Raw genomic sequence first — 17770 nt, forward strand, 5'->3', positions numbered from 1 at the left:
ACGCCGGGCTCGGGAACCGCAGGCTCCGGGCAGATTGCGCCTGCGCGCCTGCCGGGCCGCCGCTGCCGCCGCCGCCGCCGGCCAGCATGGTCCCGCGAGCTCGCCCCCTGCGAGCCTGAGCCCGCCGGGCGGGAACAGCGCGCGCTCAGCTCCCCGGGCGCTCCCCGCTGCGCCGGAGCAAGCCGGGAGCCGGGTAAGGCGCAGCCCCCCAGCCAGGGAGGGCTGGCCCCCGAGGGCGGCTGCAGCTGCCCCCGGCCCGCACCCTGGACAGCGCGGGGCGGCCGCTCCTGGGTTAGCGAGCGGGGCTCGGAGCCCCCCGCAGCCTGCCGAGCTCCGCCGGACCGGGACTCCCCGAGCAGCTGGGGCCGCCCCGTGCGCGCAGAGGAGTGCGGGGTGCAGCCGGCAGGACGCGGCGCCGCTCAGAGCCCCCGAGTCCCGGCGGTGCAGCGGGAAGGTGCATGAGGCATGAAGCCCGGGGGAGGCAGGGCGCTCTGCCGAGGAGGCTGCCTGGCGGGGGGCGGACCGGAGGCAGGCTCCGACCTGCCCACTGCCGAAAAGTTACCGGGAGCTGCTCAGCGGGAGCTCGGCGCGGCGAGGGGGCGGGGGAGCGCGGCTGAATAATTCAGGCGAGTTGGGCGTTTGATGCAGATGCGGGGCGGGGAGGAGCCAGCCAAGCCGCTAGCGCTGCCCGGAGCCGGGGTGGGGGCAGGCGGGGAGATGGGGCTTTAACCCCGTTGCACCCCCCGCCCGCAACGGCAAGCTCAGAGCGGGACCAGGGCATCCTCCCTCGGCCGCCTCTGCCGCGGGACCCAAGCGGAGGGACTCGCACGGCCCGTGGCTGCTGGGCAGGGGCAGGGTCCGCCTCCCTGGCGGAGACGGGGCTGCGCGTGGCGTGGGTGAGATCGCGGGGGGAGATGCGGAGCAGGCGTGTGCCCGTGGCTGGGTGAATCCCTCTACAGCTGGGGCTGAGAGGGGCCCGGGGAGAGACACCCCCCCCCAGGGATCTCGCCCCCCTCCCGGCGGGAAAAGACCCTCGGCTTCTGACCCCGTGGCAGGGCGCTTGGGGTGGGGGGCAGGGGGATGCTACAGACTGGGTTACCTGCGCCCTGGGATGGGATATTCCCCGAGGACAGGGGTGGGACGAGCCCTTCTCTCCCCCAGCTCTTCTAGCCGAAGGTGCCCACAAACCCTCCTGGCCCAGGGGGTTATAATAAGTTTAAACGCCCCTCGGCTGATCAGAAACCCAGGCTCCAAGGAAGAGGGGAAATGCTGCCACCTCGCCGTTGCCCCCAGCCCAGAACAAGTGCAGATCTCTTCCCAGCCTCCATGGGCAGTTTCTGTTTTCTCCAGTGCACAGGCAGACACACCCCGGCAGCCATCCAGGCCAAGTCAGCCTGTGAGACAGTCTTGCTCCAAAACCATTATAGGCAGAAATACTGGCTGCTGTCTGATGACTAAACCTGGCAGGCAGCTACTCCCTGCCATCAGCCTGCTAGCACCTAGTATATGATGGGCTTCACTGATGTACGTGGACCAGGGGCAGGGCAGGAGCTGGCTGCAGGCTGAGGAAAGGAAAGCAGGGTTGCCAAGCCTCCAGGATTGTCCTGGAGTCTCTAGAAATTAAACATTAATCTTTAATTAGAGATTACATCATGTGATGAAACCTCCAGGAATACATCCAAACAAAACTAGCAGCCCACAAAGAAAGGAAAGCTGAGGATGAAGGACAGGACACACCCCCTTACCCAGCTCATCAGCCAGGCCCTTCCTAGCAAGCTTGGAGGTTGCTGCCCCTGCACCCAAATTTTCCCATCTACATACTGTTGCCTCTTGTTAGTGAATTGTGGAATGTGGCAAACAGCCCGATTTACATCAGTGAGGCTCTTCCTTAGTATCTGGTTTGGGCAGCACCTGTACCAGGTTTGGGAGGCCTTTGCCTCCTACTCCTGTGTGTGGTGCTCTTTAAATGGCAGTTGTATAAACCCTGACATACCTGTCTTTAAAGGGAGACGGTCATCATTTTTATACCGCAAATCTGATCAGCCTGAAGCAGGTTTCTAACTGATAGGGGAAGTCCTCTACATGAGGCCATAGGCCTGGCCCCCTGGTGCAGCCACAATGCATGGAGCAGCAGTAAAGATGCTGCACACAAGGGTAGAATAAAACATCAGTCTTACACTGGGGTGATTCCCATCTCATGGCAATTAAAACTGGCTTTATGGTCAGGTTATGGCAGCAATATGGCACAGCACAGTTGCACCACTCCAGAGAACTTTGTCTTAAATGTCTTCTGCATTTGGGTTTTTTCAATGTACTATTGTATCAATGGGAAACAACCCCCAGCCTATCACTAAAAAACAGAGCTTCATGGTCAAGTAATAAACCTAATAACCACAACTATAAGACTTGTGCTAACATTAATCTATGATGACTTACAGTTACATGAGAGCCCAGCAGCTCCCTATCAGGAGCCTTGGTAAGCTAGGACCTGTATAAACAATGCTAGACATGGTGCCTGCCCCAGGCAGTTTGTAATCTACAGGACCAGCAAGATATAAAAGATGGAAGGACAAGGAGACTCAGATACATATTTTTATATTCACACATTTTTATAATTTCATAACTAAGTATCAACTTTCCTTCACTGTCTGTCAGTGTTCTGCCCCAGCTGGTCCTCAGTCTAGCCATTAAAAGTTGTCTGATACCTTGCAGCTGTCATGGCAGAATTGAGTCCAGATTATAAATGCCTTAGGGCAGGTATTGTGTTATACTGGGTTTGTACAGCACCTAGCACAACAGGTGTGACTGAGGCACTATTCCAATACAAATTATAAAAAATAATGCAATATTGCCAACCCCAGCCATTCAAAAATGAGTCAGGTACACACAATCACTCAATTAGCTTAAAAATTATAATCTTTAAACATATCATCTGGGGTTCTTTCTGGCTTTTGAGCCTCTAGGGTGCTCGGGACTGACATTTTCATGCTTTTCTCTACAACCATGAGGTGAGCACTAGACACTTTCTTTTACAAATGAAAGCGGAGATTCTCATATATTCACATGACCCCCATGAGCTGGGGCTAGGAAAAAAAACAGATAAAAATCACAAAAACTGGCAACATGGATAATGATCTGTGACACAGAGCAATGTTTTAGCATAAAGTGTAAAACTGGCCACACATGGCTGGTTATGCATAATGAGAGGGAGGCAGCTGGGGCAGAGATGTCTCAATCATCTACAACCCCTTTATTTTATTTTGGTATCCAGCACTACTGTATCTCTCCTTTCCTACATCAGAGTCCCAAAGGAACAGATGAGTCAGCGTGTGTGGTGGGAGAGTGCACATTAATTGCTCTGCATGCTTTTCTATGCTCTTGACCAATTTCAGTTTCCCCCTCCAGCATGATCACAAGTTATCAAGTAATTCTGACAATAACTTGAAAAGGATTGGAAAATAAAATCCTGTGAATGTAGCAGGGACCCTGGAAGAAAGCCATGTGTCTATTGTTTCCCCGTATGCTATTTTTAAAAAATCATTTCAGACTATATAGGATCACAGAAAGAAAGATGGAGAGGAGCTATTAGGTATTGGCCCATCACTGCCAGTACAGAAGGATACCCTACAGAATATTCTCAAGTGTTTAGCTCGCTCTCACTGACTCAAGTGCTAGTGCCTCCCCTTAGGAGATTATTCCACAGCAAACCTCTTGTTTATAATCAGAATCTTTTCAATTTCTCTGCCTCTTTGGTTTTCTGGATCAAGGCCTAACTAAAAATCAATTGAATTTTTAAGGTCATTAAAACTAAACATGCTTAAGTGCTCTGCCATATTGGGGGCCTTTTCTTCCTGAAACCCGTAAGTCTACAATTTAGAGCCCCAAGTTTCCTGTCAATACATGTAGCAGCCTAGTTGATAGTTACCTGGACTGCTGAAAATCCAAGTTCAGATTATGTTCTCATTTGCACTAATGAGAATCAGGAGTAGCTACAATGAAATCACACCAACATAAAACTGGCACAGGAACAGAATCAGGCCCAAAATGTCAAACCTTCAGTAGACTGTCTCCTCAGAATCAGAGCTGAAATGTTCAGGGGCTCTCCTTCCAGGAATGATTTTTTTAAAAGCTGCCCCCAGTGAGCACTGCCCCAGATATAGAAAAAGTTGGCTTCTAATAATTGGCATGTGGAGTACTCCATGGCTGTTTCTTTAAGGAGATGTAAGGTGGCCCTTTGGGTCACCCATGTATAGCCAAACTGACTGTCCTAGCTGGATAATATTTCTAGTTACTCTGCTTCCAGCCCAATCTGGATTCTTTTATTTATTTTTATCTATTTCACTCCTCACTTCTGAAAACAAAGCCAGCTCTTTGAATTTTGGATCCATACCCTCGCTTGCTTTCCCTTTCTGCTTATGTTTACTTCACTTTTCCTCAACATTTTTTAAATGGCAATTGAGTCCAACACTCAGCCCATCTGCTACGCTTCAGGCATCCAACTCTGAATACCACATATTTTAAAAAGTAGTTCTACCACTCTAGTTTCAGCGGCACTAATTGGACTGTAGGTTTTGGAGGGGAGCAGGCTCCAGGGATAAATCCTTAAATGTCACTGCTGTCTGGAAGGACAGGAAGAGTACAGTGTACATGGTGGGACCCGAGCCTTCTTTCAAACATTTAACTAAGGTGCCAGAAGCTGCTCTGGAGGGCATCTCATTTCTGTCCTGAATTGCTCAGTAAGTCTAAAGATAACCTTGAAAAGAAAAGGTCTGATGTGAAAGAGCAAACGGCAAAGGAGACTTTTGTCATCTTGTGGGTTGTTAGTTGGAAACAGAGTGTCAAACTAGCAAGCAGTGAACTGTCATATAGATTTGAGATTGGTGTAATCTGGAAAGAGCCTGCTAACCCTTTTCCTTCCTAGTCAAAAATGTTTCTCTCAACTGCCTGTTTTTAAGTAGGACAGAAAATTCAATTGAGTTCCAAATATACTTTCCTGCCATAAAAATGCTAAGCCAAATCATGCCCTCTAGTTTGTTCATGCACCACCACTTGAAATCCTGTGGTTCAGGGAATCACGTATTTTAAAGAATTAAATACAATAATTCTGGTTTAAGAAAAAAATGTCAATTTCAAAATTATTTTTAAAAAAATCAAATCTTTCCAAAAGAAAGGAACCAAGGAATTAGAACATTTGAGTACTGGAGTGGAACAGGAAATATTATTATTACTGTATTACCATAGCACTTAGGAGCCTAGTCATAGACTAGGATCCCATTGTGCTAGGTGCAGTACAAACACAGAACAAAGATGGTTCCTGCCCCAAGGGCTCACAATTTAAGTAGAACACGAGATAAGGACACATAAATGAAGGGGTATGTGACAGGGCTCCAGTCACCACACTAGCACCTCCTGCTGGCTGTCCTGGGATTAGCTCCACAGGTTGGTCTGCCCGTTCCCAATGGGGCCATCACATCTGCTCCCAGACACACATCACTCCAAGGACCGTGGTGTCCTCTTCATGACTCCTCCAGCTGGGTCACAATCTCTGCTCCCACCTTCCAAGCAGGGCTGGCTCCAGCATTTTTACCACCCCAAGCAGAAAAAAAAAAGCCACAATCAGCAGCACTTCATTTTTCAGTGGCAATTCAGCTGCAGGTCCTTCCCTCCAAGAGGGACCGAGGGACCCACCGCCGAATTGCCACTGAAGACCTGGACATGCCGCCCCTTTCCGTTGGCCGCCCCAAGCACTTGCTTGCTGCGCTGGAGCCAGCCCTGCTTCCGAGGGCCCTGCAGTTAACTGTCCAGCCACTTCCCCAGTGGCAAGTGTAGGGGACCCTGTAGATGGCAGCCACTTGCTACCTCTCCAACTCAGTATATTTCCCTGGGCCACTTCCCCACAGCCCCAGCACCTTCTTTGCACTTACTTCAGGACCTCAGCATCCCAGTCCTAACAGCCAGCCAGTTCCTACCCAGCACTGTTTTTTCCATGATGCTAGTTTCCTTCCACCTGCATGGCACCCAGACCTCCCTCCTTGAGCCCCAGGGAGTAACTGACCATGCTGTGCCCTGCAGCTCTATTTAGATGGGTCTGGTGGGCCCTGATTAGCTACTCCTCACAGCCCCTCTCCTATTGGCTGCTTCCTGTTCTGCCTCCCTAGGGCTCTATTAACCCCTTGCAAGCCAGCATGGGGCAGACACCCCATCACGGGGTACCATTCCTGCCTCTTGCCCTCTCTTCCTCCATCATTGCATTTCTTTATATTATCACTATTAGGACATGAGCTCAGATCTCAGCACTCCCCTCCAATGACATTTCTATAAACACCCTTGTGCACATCAGTCAAGTAATATGGAGATATCCTCAGCTGGTATAGATTTATGTAGCTCCACTGAAGTCAATGTATACCAGCTGAGAATCTGGCCCTTAATATCTACACCATATGAGAATGGGTTATTTTACTGGGGAGAGTATTTACTATTTTGGCACTGCAGCCAATCCAGTTAGAGACCCCATGGAACAAAAGACTGGTCATAGTCTTCCACTTACCATAAACATCAATTAACAGAGAGATGCACATTTTCAACCAGCTGCAGGCCAGACTCAATTTTTTTATGTCACCTTTGGTAGGAAACCCCATTCATTCAAGCAATCTGCTTAATTATTTTCTATATACTTACCATATGAATTGAAAAAATGATCTCATTTTGGCACAAATTCATTCTGAGAAGAGGAAACCAAGGGACGCACATGGCCAGCATTATATATCTCATAAGATGCTCCTTGATTTTTTCCCTTCAAATGTGTTCTCAGTCATTACCGAAAGAAGAGCTTTTTAATCTATTCATAATTTTGCCTTTGCTTTCAATGTTTATGTGTAACAAAATGAACTAGGTTCCTCTGGAGCTGTCTGGGCACCAGGCAGAAACCACCCACATAAATATAAAAATATTTTTACACATGCAATACTGAGAGGTGGGATGCACTTAGCATTGCTCATAGCTGTTCTATATTGCAGCTATGCCCCGAGAGCTTGGAGAACATACAGAGGATGGCATATAGATCTGGTCTGAGCCTAAGAACCTCTATTCCTGAGGACAGGGCAGGTGTAGTGTAATATATATCGTTTGAGAAGCTCAGAGTTGAGGAGCTCAGACTTTTAAAAAGTACATTTCATGAACATTTTTGAAATAAAGTATTTTATTTGAAATATCTTCTTTTTTTATTTTCTACAAAAAAAGCATTTTTTCTTTACTTTTAGAAAAAAATCATTTCTGTGGAAAGACAGAGAAATTGGTATTTTTTTATTTTAAAAAAAAGTTTTCCCCATTAGAAAGGGGAGATGGGGATAAAACTGGAACAAAAAGTAGGATTTTTTTTTTTGCTTTCCAAAACAAAACTATTTATAATAATTCAAAATTTTGGTTGTGATAAAAAAAAGCAACATTTTTGTCAGGAAAAAAACTTGGCTGACATTTTTTCCATCCAGCTCTCAGTGTCAGTGAATTAGCTGGCATATCAATAACACTTCTTATTGGTGCTTTAATTAATGTTAAATTATGGCATACTACAAGTTTGTGATGGTAAGACTGTGACTTGTTATGCAGGAGGACAGACTAGATGATGACAGATTCATAGATAATGACAGAAGGGACCACTATGACATCACAATTATGAGAGTCTAGGGCTGTGCACTAGGCATTGCTCTGATGAATCGCTGACCTCGCTGTGTTACAAAATTAAAGCCAGATGAATACAAACATTGGGGGTGACAGGTCCTCCCCATTAGCCAATTTAGTTATGAACAAAAAGAAGCAGAAATTACATATAGAAAACTGCATTTGAAAATGTTCAGGTGGCAAAGTCAAGCGCTCAGGAGTTAGAAAACGCTAGAATTAAGGTTACCCGTCCACAGTTCATCTAGTGCTGGATGGTGCTCAATGACTGGGTAACTAGTCAATAGTTCTTTTCATACTTAATCAATGTGTGGCCTCATGCCATGTTCACTGCACACCATCCAAACCCTGCACTGAGTACAGAATTATTAATTTCCTCATGACTTTTCTACAGTGCTCATTACCATAATATCAGAGGGCTTCATAGACATCAAACTTGTCTTCTCACAGCCCCTGTGAGGGAGGGAAATATTATTATCCCCATTTTGCAGATGATCAACTAAGGTATGGAGCGATCAAGGTAAAAAGAGTATCTACCATTTTTGTATGTCCAGTGCCCATTGACTTCAGTTGCAGTTGTGAGAGCTCAGCACATCTGCAAATGACACCCCAAGCATCTCAGGCTGGGCACTCATTAAACAAGGAACACAAAATTAGTGGCCACTTGTGAAAATTTTGGTTTATGTGACTTGCCCAGCATCGCATAAGAACTCTGTGGCAGAGACAGGGATGGAATCCAGTTCTCCAGGGTGTCCTTCAGCTACCTAAGCCAAGAGACTATTCTTTCTTTTCCTGAGTCCCCTGCCTTATTCACTACACACTTGTCAACTTCTGCAACAAATGAGGCAGGGGTCCTACAAACAACAGTGACCTTCACTACAGAACCCTGATTAATTCCTTGAGCACTATCCATCTGGTGCACTGAATAAGGCAAGAGATCATGTGGAAAAATATGTGCTCATGTAATTAAAGACTGTATGGTAATGCATGCACACAAAGGGGCTGAATTAAGGTTGGACAGGCAATGTTAATACTGGCATTTCCTAACTTCTGAGTGCCTGAATCTGCAACCTTAACTATCTTCAATGTAGTTATTTTTGATGTAATGTGCAATATAGATTTAGAAAAGCCATCATTAGAACTATATTTCATACCCTCTGCCAGCAAAGCCAGATGCTTTATCAGTCCAACTGTGCAGGACTTAGAGAGAGCCATAAAAGCCTCTAAAATTTCCTAAAATAGCTTTTATATTAAAGCCTCAACTTTAGAAGTCCATTATCATGGTGCCTTCTAGGGCTGGAAGCATGGCCCTGAGCCAAAGCTTCAATGGACTTTGGATCAGGCCCCAAATGCTTGGTCTCACTGGAAAGATGGGAATCCCCTTATTTCCAATGGCCTGAAGCTCCCATTTCCATCCCTGCAAGGCAATGAAATAACAGATAATAATGCTGTGCCATATTTATGGTTAGAAAAACATTACTCGGGCAGGAGTGAAACTTTTCCATCCTGGGATGTGGGACTTTGGGAGGAAATTCCATATTTGGCAAGAAGATAAGGAAATATTCTCTGAAGAGTTTATTTATTTTTTTTACCAAAAGGAGGCTGTTTGAAGCTGCTCTGGGAGAGGAATCTTAAGAACCAAAACAGAATAGATCAGATCTGATCCCAGGGAGATGAATTATTGGCCAAAAGACACATAAAATGGTCAAAGGTGCATGATAAATGAATGAATTGTGTGGCTCAGCAATCTTAATACAAAGAACATTAAGTGAAGTTATTTTGGTAAGAGCTGCAAAGAATCACTAAATCTGAAAAAGACTCTAGTTTTGCAGACAGAATATTTTAATATATACTACTTTACAGCATCACTAAGGGACTTAGGACCCGATTTTCCAGGGTATTTAGTTGCTTAAGGATGCACACAGGCACCTAGTGAGATTTTCAAAAGTACCTAAGCAGTTTAGGTGCCTAACCTGCTTAAGCACTTTTAAAAGTCCCACTAGGCTCCTAAGTACCTTTGAAAATATGCCCCCCCCCCCCAAGTCCTCTAATTAGCAGCTGTAGTGGATTCATTAACTTCTCATGAAAGCCAGGCACTGGAGGGAGACAAAGACCCACATTCTTCTAGCCTGGGTACATCATACTGATTTTGTGAATTAAGTTCAGTGGATCTTTTCTAATAATTATATTCTTTCCTCTTTCTGCCAATATCTCATCCAGTCCCTTAAGGGTGAGAGGAAATGGTTTCAGGCACACATTTAGGGGAAGGTGATGATTTCTGAAAAGGTTTTACCAAATGACCCAAAGGAAGAAGTTAAAAGATAAACAGGTCATTTTCAAGGGTGCAAATCTAAACTAGGATTTAGTGGGGCAAAATGTACAACCTGAGTCAGGTGTCAGTCCTGGACTCACATGTAGGTGAGGGTAGTGGGGAATGCAATGGTGTCCTTGATAGGAGAGGGGTCTTACACAACTCACATCGTAGAGACCAGTAGGGTCAGGGCTGGATTAAGACAATACGGGGCCCTAAACGTACCATGACATGGTCTGTGGCCCTGCCCTCACACTGTCACCACTAGGGGTGGTGGTGGTATGCCCACTCCCCCCACCAGGGCTGGCCTTATGGGTGGGTGATGGCCCACGGCACCGTGGTCAAGACGCTTCAGAAGGGCTGTGCCCCCCGGGAGACAGTGGGGAGGGGGCAAAGTGTGCTGTGGGGTGGGAGCCAGGCGCTCACATGTTTCCCCCCTCCACTCTCCTGGCAGCATGGCACCTGCAGTGCCACTCCACCTGCTGCTGCTCTGCCTGCTGAGTCACTGCCCGCTGCTCCCGGAGCAATACTAGAAAGTTCACCCAGGATGCCATTCTCCCTAAGGCTGGCTCTACCCCTCACAGAGGCAGGAGCAACAGCATAGGGGTCCCTTCTCCCTCCAAGAATGGCAACAGGGGCCCTCTTATCAGGAGCAGTAGGGGCCATTCCTCCCTCCCCCTTGAGAGAGATGGCAGCAGGCGGTCCTTCAGTGCCTATGCCAGCAGCTAGGGTTGGGAACATTGCACTCTTCTCTTCCTGCCATGCACAGTCTCTTCTGCTGGGGTGGTGTTAGTAGAGCCATCCATAGCAGGAGGTCGCGGAGTTAGAACCCTCCCTGATCAGAGCTATTGTTTCAGGCTCCCTGTATCAGTTACATTCCGGTCACATATGCAAGCTTTTCTTTACAGCCCTGAGGGCAAGAGACATTTTTTAAAAATGAAAGCTGAAATTCAGACTGAGCAATGACGTGACTCCAGGAGCAGAGGCCCTAGGCATGGGTTTAGAGCATAGGTGCCAACTTTCATGTGGTAAATAAGCACCCCGACTTTTACAATAAGCCAAAAATCAAGCTAATTCCATTTCAAAACAAGGCCAAAACAAGCCAATCTCTAAGGGTACGTCTTCACTACCTGCCGGATTGGCGGGTAGCAATCGATTTCTCAGAGTTCAATATATCGCGTCTCATCTAGACGCGATATATCGAACCCCGAACGCGCTCCCGTCGACTCCGGAACTCCACCGGAGCGAGTGGCGGTAGCGGAGTCGACGGGGGAGCCGCGGATGTCGATCCCGCGCCGTGAGAACGGGTAAGTAATTCAAGCTAAGGTACTTCGACTTCAGCTACGCTATTCACGTAGCTGAAGTTGCGTACATTAGATCGACCCCCCACCCCCAGTGTAGACCAGGCCTAAGAGCCCCAACACTCGATATAACTAGATCCCCCCGGCCTGCAGTCTGGGACTGTGGTGCGCCTGCTGAGCACCCCGGACTCTCTCCCCTCTTTGTCCCTGCTTTCTGGGAGCCAATCAAAAAGAAGAAAAAAAAGCAGCAGCAGCAGCAACAAGCTACAAGCAAAAAACTAGCCAACAAGCAACTCACAACCCAATTAAGCCAAAAACAAGTCCCATTTGTGCAGGGGGGGTTTCGTGGGTTTGGCATGTCTTTAGAGTGTTGAGACCTTACTTGGGCCCTGAGTAGAAAAGCTGCTCCCTGACCCAGCAGAAAGCACTTCTGATAGGCAGACAAGAAATCCAGGGTGGAAAGAAAGCAAGCAGCGCTGGGTACATAAGAACGGCCGTACCGGGTCAGACCAAAGGTCCATCTAGCCCAGTATCTGTCTACCGACAGTGGCCAATGCCAGGTGCCCCAGAGGGAGTGAACCTAACAGGCAATGATCAAGTGATCTCTCTCCTGCCATCCATCTCCATCCTCTGACGAACAGAGGCTAGGGACACCATTCTTACCCATCCTGGCTAATAGCCATTTATGGACTTAGCCACCATGAATTTATCCAGTCCCCTTTTAAACATTGTTATAGTCCTAGCCTTCACAACCTCCTCAGGTAAGGAGTTCCACAAGTTGACTGTGCGCTGTGTGAAGAAGAACTTCCTTTTATTTGTTTTAAACCTGCTGCCTATTAATTTCATTTGGTGACCCCTAGTTCTTGTATTATGGGAATAAGTAAATAACTTTTCCTTATCCACTTTCTCAACATCACTCATGATTTTATATACCTCTATCATGTCCCCCCTTAGTCTTCTCTTTTCCAAGCTGAAGAGTCCTAGCCTCTTTAATCTCTCCTCGTATGGGACCCTCTCTAAACCCCTAATCATTTTAGTTGCCCTTTTTTGAACCTTTTCTAGTGCTAGAATATCTTTTTTGAGGTGAGGAGACCACATCTGTACACAGTATTCGAGATGTGGGCGTACCATGGATTTATATAAGGGCAATAATATATTCTCAGTCTTATTCTCTATCCCCTTTTTAATGATTCCTAACATCCTGTTTGCTTTTTTTGACCGCCTCTGCACACTGCGTGGACATCTTCAGAGAACTATCCACGATGACGCCAAGATCTTTTTCCTGACTCGTTGTAGCTAAATTAGCCCCCATCATGTTGTATGTATAGTTGGGGTTATTTTTTCCAATGTGCATTACTTTACATTTATCCACATGAAATTTCATTTGCCATTTTGTGCAGCTCAAGGCAAAGAACAGTGCAAGTCAGTCTGGGTCGGTCAGTCTCTTGATTTCTTTTCCCAGAGTAGTTACCAGCCTCAGAAACACATTCTGTCTCCTTCTCTGTGTGAGAGCCATGCCAAGGTGCTGAAACTTTCCCTCAGACTGCAAGGAGCTAAGAAAAAGCTTTTTAACTAGCGTCACCGGGTTTTAGCAATACATGAATGCATTGAAGACATACGGGAAGAATCACAACCAACGTGACAACTCAGGATCGTGTAAACTGATGACATGAGTTTGTACTGGGAAATTATACAATTTAAAGCCCTTCTCTGTTTTTTTACTTTAAAAAGCAGAGAGACCATTTACACAACTCTAACTGACACGATTAGAGGTAAAGCATTTCCTAAACCAGATGTAAAGTGTTGCACTGATGGTGATGCAGTTCAGAATGAGATGGCGTTTCAATTCTAAACCTGTTTACATTCGCTTTAAAAACTTCCTCAAAAATTGCTTTTGGGTATAAAACTACTTACGAGATCAGCTCCAAAGTGAATTTTTATGGACTTTTTAATTAAAAGCCATTCAGCAGGGTGTTAAATGTTGAATTTAAATAGACTCATTAACAGTTTTTGAATTACAGTAAAGTCTAGAAGCCACCCCATTCTAGGCACTGGCCACACACATATTAAGAACTCCCACCTGAAAGAGCTTATAAGAGACCTGAAATGTGGGAGAAAGAAATTATTTTGCAGATAGGAAACTGAGGCACAAAGTGGTTAAGACCTAAAGGCACACAGGAAGCCTCTGGGAAAGCCAATAATTGAACAGAGCTCTGAGTCCCAGTCCAACGCGTTATCCTCCGAGCACCCCCATTCTGTGCAAAACCACCTAAGGACACTAACACATAATATAGGGCTAAGGGGATACCATTTTACAGGGTAGCTGAACATCGTTCCTGCTCCAATCCTACTCTTCCATTTAACTCCGGCTACAATATACTGAGTAGCCCCACCCATTTCCCCAGCTCCCAAGGCAAAACCGGTTGGACAACAGAGTAGAGACTCTGCAGCAAACATCTAATTTAGCAAAGCCGTTTTGCACCACTGAAGATGCCTCATCTGAACCCAATGGCGCCATGAAATATGCAGAAAACAAGCGCTCCAAGTTTAGAGCTGGAGACAGACTGGGTCCCATCCTGCTCACAATGAAGTCTGTGTGAGTTTTGACATTCACTTCGACGGAAACAGGAGCAGGCCCTTAGTCAGCATGTTTAAAATATTAAATCACCAGAAAAATTAAGAGCCTTTACTCTGAATTGACTCTCAAGTGCCATTAAAATCTCAACCTCACCACCACACTGACAAGTTTCTTGTATACAATATTATTAGGTTTTATTGCCAGCGATGCAGAAAATTTGGATCGTAGACACAGAACCTCCTGATACTTGATCCTTATGTAATGAGTAATGCTACTGCTGCTATTCCAGAGCTGCTTTAGAATGCAATGGTGTCCTGACTTCTACATGACTAATTGATTAACATGGAAAGTGTCCCTAATTTGCTGTTCTATCGGACAGTTAAATAACATAACTGTCTTATGTAAAAGCTGATCCAGTAGAAGTGTTGCTTTTTGACATACGGTTTGGGCAGAGCTAATATTGAATAAGAGTGCATTAATGTTTACTTCATGTAAAGCGACGTTATTACTTTCCTAGTATGCCAGAACATTGATCAGTAGACTCATCAGGAGAGTTCGAAAACATTTTTCATAATGATCACATTGTTGCACTGGGACTGCATACATGCCAGATGAATGATTCAGTAAAATACATTTAGATTTTACAGTCCAGGGCCTTTATATGCATTAATATCCTGCACATGGTGAACCATTGTTGCAGTCAGTGATTTATTTCCAAATTTCAAGGCACAAAAAGTCTTGCAGCTGCCAACTGAGGTGAGTAGCTTTCCATAGAGATTAGCAAATGATACTGCAACCCACAGAAAATACACATAGATGAGAGAAGAAACTTCATTCCCTGCCTGAGCACTTACTGAACATATAGAGTTAGGAAACAGATTGGTTTAGAAAGGGACTTGTGCTGGTTTCCTCCTTACAGAGAGCTGTAGCTTATAGGTTACTGCTTCAGATGGGTCTGGTTTAGATTTTTCAACAAGCAGCAGGGTTTTTTAAAAGTTAGCTAAACCAAGTTTTCAAATTATAATGCACTCTTCCATTGCCCAAATGATTGCAAAGCTCTAATACTGTCTGGAATTTATTTGTAAAGAGAGTAGTAGTCTGATATACAAGAAGATACAAAAATAAATAAATAAATGAAATAAAAGATTGAGACTATGCAACAAACTACATTTTAGACCAAGAAGTAACTGTGCCTTTGAAACTTTAAGTGTTTCATTTACTTGGAAATAGACTCTGCAGCAAGGTACAATCAGATAAAAATAACCCTGCTTTTTAAAGCATATATAGGTCTGGGCCAGACCCCCATCATATTCAGATACTGCATTTGAGAGTACTCACAAATAGTTCTCATATGTGCAATGTGCAAATATGTTTTCCATGACCTATTCATTCAAAAAGCTCTAGGCCTGAATCCAATGCACAGACTGAGAGAGCTGGCTGAGTGCTGCGGAGGTCATGGGATGAAGGAATGGTCAGAGAGCGGCAGCAGAGTCAGTCCACAACCATTCAAGTTCTCCTCACAACTTCCTCCCACCAGCTGTGGGTGGGAAGGGGGGAGGAGAATAGTCCTAGGCCCAGTGTGATCCCAAACTCTTGGGTGCAAGGAGACACAATGGAACTAGGCTCTGCAGCATCATACTAGAGTTGTAGAATCCCTGCAAGGGATGCCTAGATCTTGTTCCCCCACCTATACAGTGGAAATGCATTAATCCCAGAGTCATGCTGGCTTCTGGCACCCTGGGAGTGGAGAGAAGATTTGCCCCTATAGAAGCGGTACATCATGTGGCATGTTCTTCCAAGCTCTGGACCAGGATCCTTAGACCCAGTCTACCACCACAGCAACAAATATCCTCGAGAAAGGCCATTATTAGAAATACCCCAGCTCCAGAAATATAACTTCAGGAAGGGAGATAGAGGAGGGAGGCAAGGTAGAAGTTGTTTGTCATTTGTAATTATTTATTGTCCCTCCATTAGGGCAAATCATCAGCGTGCGTTCTGGTCCACCACCACCACCGCCCGCTCCCAACCCCCTCAGGCTAAGGGAGCATCCAGAGAGATCAGCTGACAGCCATTCTTCCCCACACTTTCAGGTTGCAAAGATCTTCTAGGGATGGTCATCATGGCCTGCTTTCTGCCCTCTACCCGCAGGATTCTGCCTTCTGGTGGACTGCAAATCTTTGAACCTTTTGCAGTTGGATCCATCAGCAGCCAGGGGACCTTAAGCCTCTACAGCCTGTTGATCCACTTACCAATTAAAAATAAAGGTCCCTCACATTAGCAAATATTAAAGTTATTCTATTGTTTTAAATAAACGAGGCAGTAGGGGTATATTATGTGCCTTAGTGTGATTTTACCTCTCCACTTAGAATGCTGGAGAGGGAAATAACTTTTTTTCCTTTCCACTAGGGTAAAGAGATCAAAAGCCAGTTCTCCCTTGGAACATTTACCTGGAACAATTACCCTGAGTGAGAGAGTAGGAGTTTGCAACCATAATAAAGGTTATGTTCATTTTCAGAGTTTGCAATGTGACTTATGTTAATGATAGATAATATTATGTATGCATGCATAACCCCTCACTAAAATCATTAAGGATTAGTAGCATGTAGTTAAATAATAATTGAGACCGAGATAGGCTTGTACAGTGTAGTTCTACAATACAGAATATTAAGGCGACTCAATAGACTGCCTACAAATGCAGCTAGTTTTCATTAAATGCATTATTTTAGCCCTGCTATAACATTTGCTTAGAAACTTGCTTTGGCTTGAAAATTTCCAGTTTTATTCTAAAGGCAAGTTTGAAGGGAATCTGTCAAACTGTTTCTGAATTACAAATCATTCAAAAGTCACTCTGATTTGAACTTGACTTCTGTCTTGTATTTCCTGTTGCATCTGATGGAGTGGGTTCTAGCCCACGAAAGCTTATGCTCAAACAAATTTGTTAGTCTCTAAGGTGCCACAAGGACTCCTCATTGTTTTTGCTGATACAGACTAACACAGCTTTCACTCTGAAACTTGTATTTCCTTGTCACTATATTGCTAAATAACATGCACTAGCTTCACTTAAAGAAAAGATGGTATAATTACACAGTTGTTAATTATTTTGTTATGAATAAATTGGGACCCTGTCCTGCCCTTAGTGATTGAAGTTCAGAGCCCAATCTTGCTCTTTTTGAGCTCAGTGGAAGCTTTTCGGCATTTGTCTCTAGTGGGAGGGTGTAGGAACAGGCAGTAAATAAATGTGAGCCTGTTGCCCTCTATTGGCAAAAAATATAAGGGTCCTTCTGTATCTTACAGCTAACAAAGATCATTCATTCCAGTGATTGTTCAGGGGTTTAATTAGAATTAAAAGCATCTGAAATTGCACCCAGCTGCAGAGACTAGAATCCAGAATCACCTGGATACACACACAGTGACCTGCTCTTCATGTGAGTAGCTGCATTCTGCAGCATCTGAAGCTTCTATGGTCTTCAAGGATAGCCCAAAGTAGTGTGCATTTCACTAGCCTGTTCTGCAGGAAACAAAGTTGTGGATGACTGTCATGAGGATCTGAGAGAGAAAGAATTGCTCACAGCTTCATGGCTAATTTTCAGAGCTGGTCATAAAAGGCACATTATTTTACACATGGGTGGGAGGGGTCATAAAAATTTTGCTTTTTTCCTGTTTCCCATGACAATTTCAGGTTTTTTCAGTGGAAAAAAAAAACCTGAAAACCCAAAGAGTGTTTATTGTCCAGAAAACTGATTTTGTTAAAAAAAATAAATATGGTTTGCATTTAAAATTTTAGCATAACATTCTGAGTTTTTTTCTAATTGAAAAACACAACAGAAGTGAAAATATTCTGGAGAAGAAAAGTCATTTTGATCAAAAAGCTATTTTGCATTGAAAAAACGTTTTGATAAAAAATCA

General features: G+C 45.1%; 1 protein-coding gene across 2 annotated transcripts in view; it reads right to left on the reverse strand.

The window, feature by feature from the left end:
• The window catches only part of KCNH5 (potassium voltage-gated channel subfamily H member 5), a 260681-nt gene that overhangs the window by 240229 nt on the left and 2682 nt on the right, over window positions 1–17770 (reverse strand). The window contains exon 1 of one of the 2 annotated variants that reach the window (XM_045012156.1): window positions 5925–6039. The exons of the other annotated variant lie outside the window; for it this stretch is intronic. The gene's annotated coding sequence lies outside the window, so the exon portion shown is untranslated. Of the gene's footprint in view, window positions 1–5924; window positions 6040–17770 lie in introns of those variants that run through there. 2 annotated transcript variants of the gene reach the window in all.

This window comes from Mauremys mutica, chromosome 4 (genome assembly GCF_020497125.1).
Source record: "Mauremys mutica isolate MM-2020 ecotype Southern chromosome 4, ASM2049712v1, whole genome shotgun sequence".
NCBI lineage: Eukaryota > Metazoa > Chordata > Testudines > Geoemydidae > Mauremys > Mauremys mutica.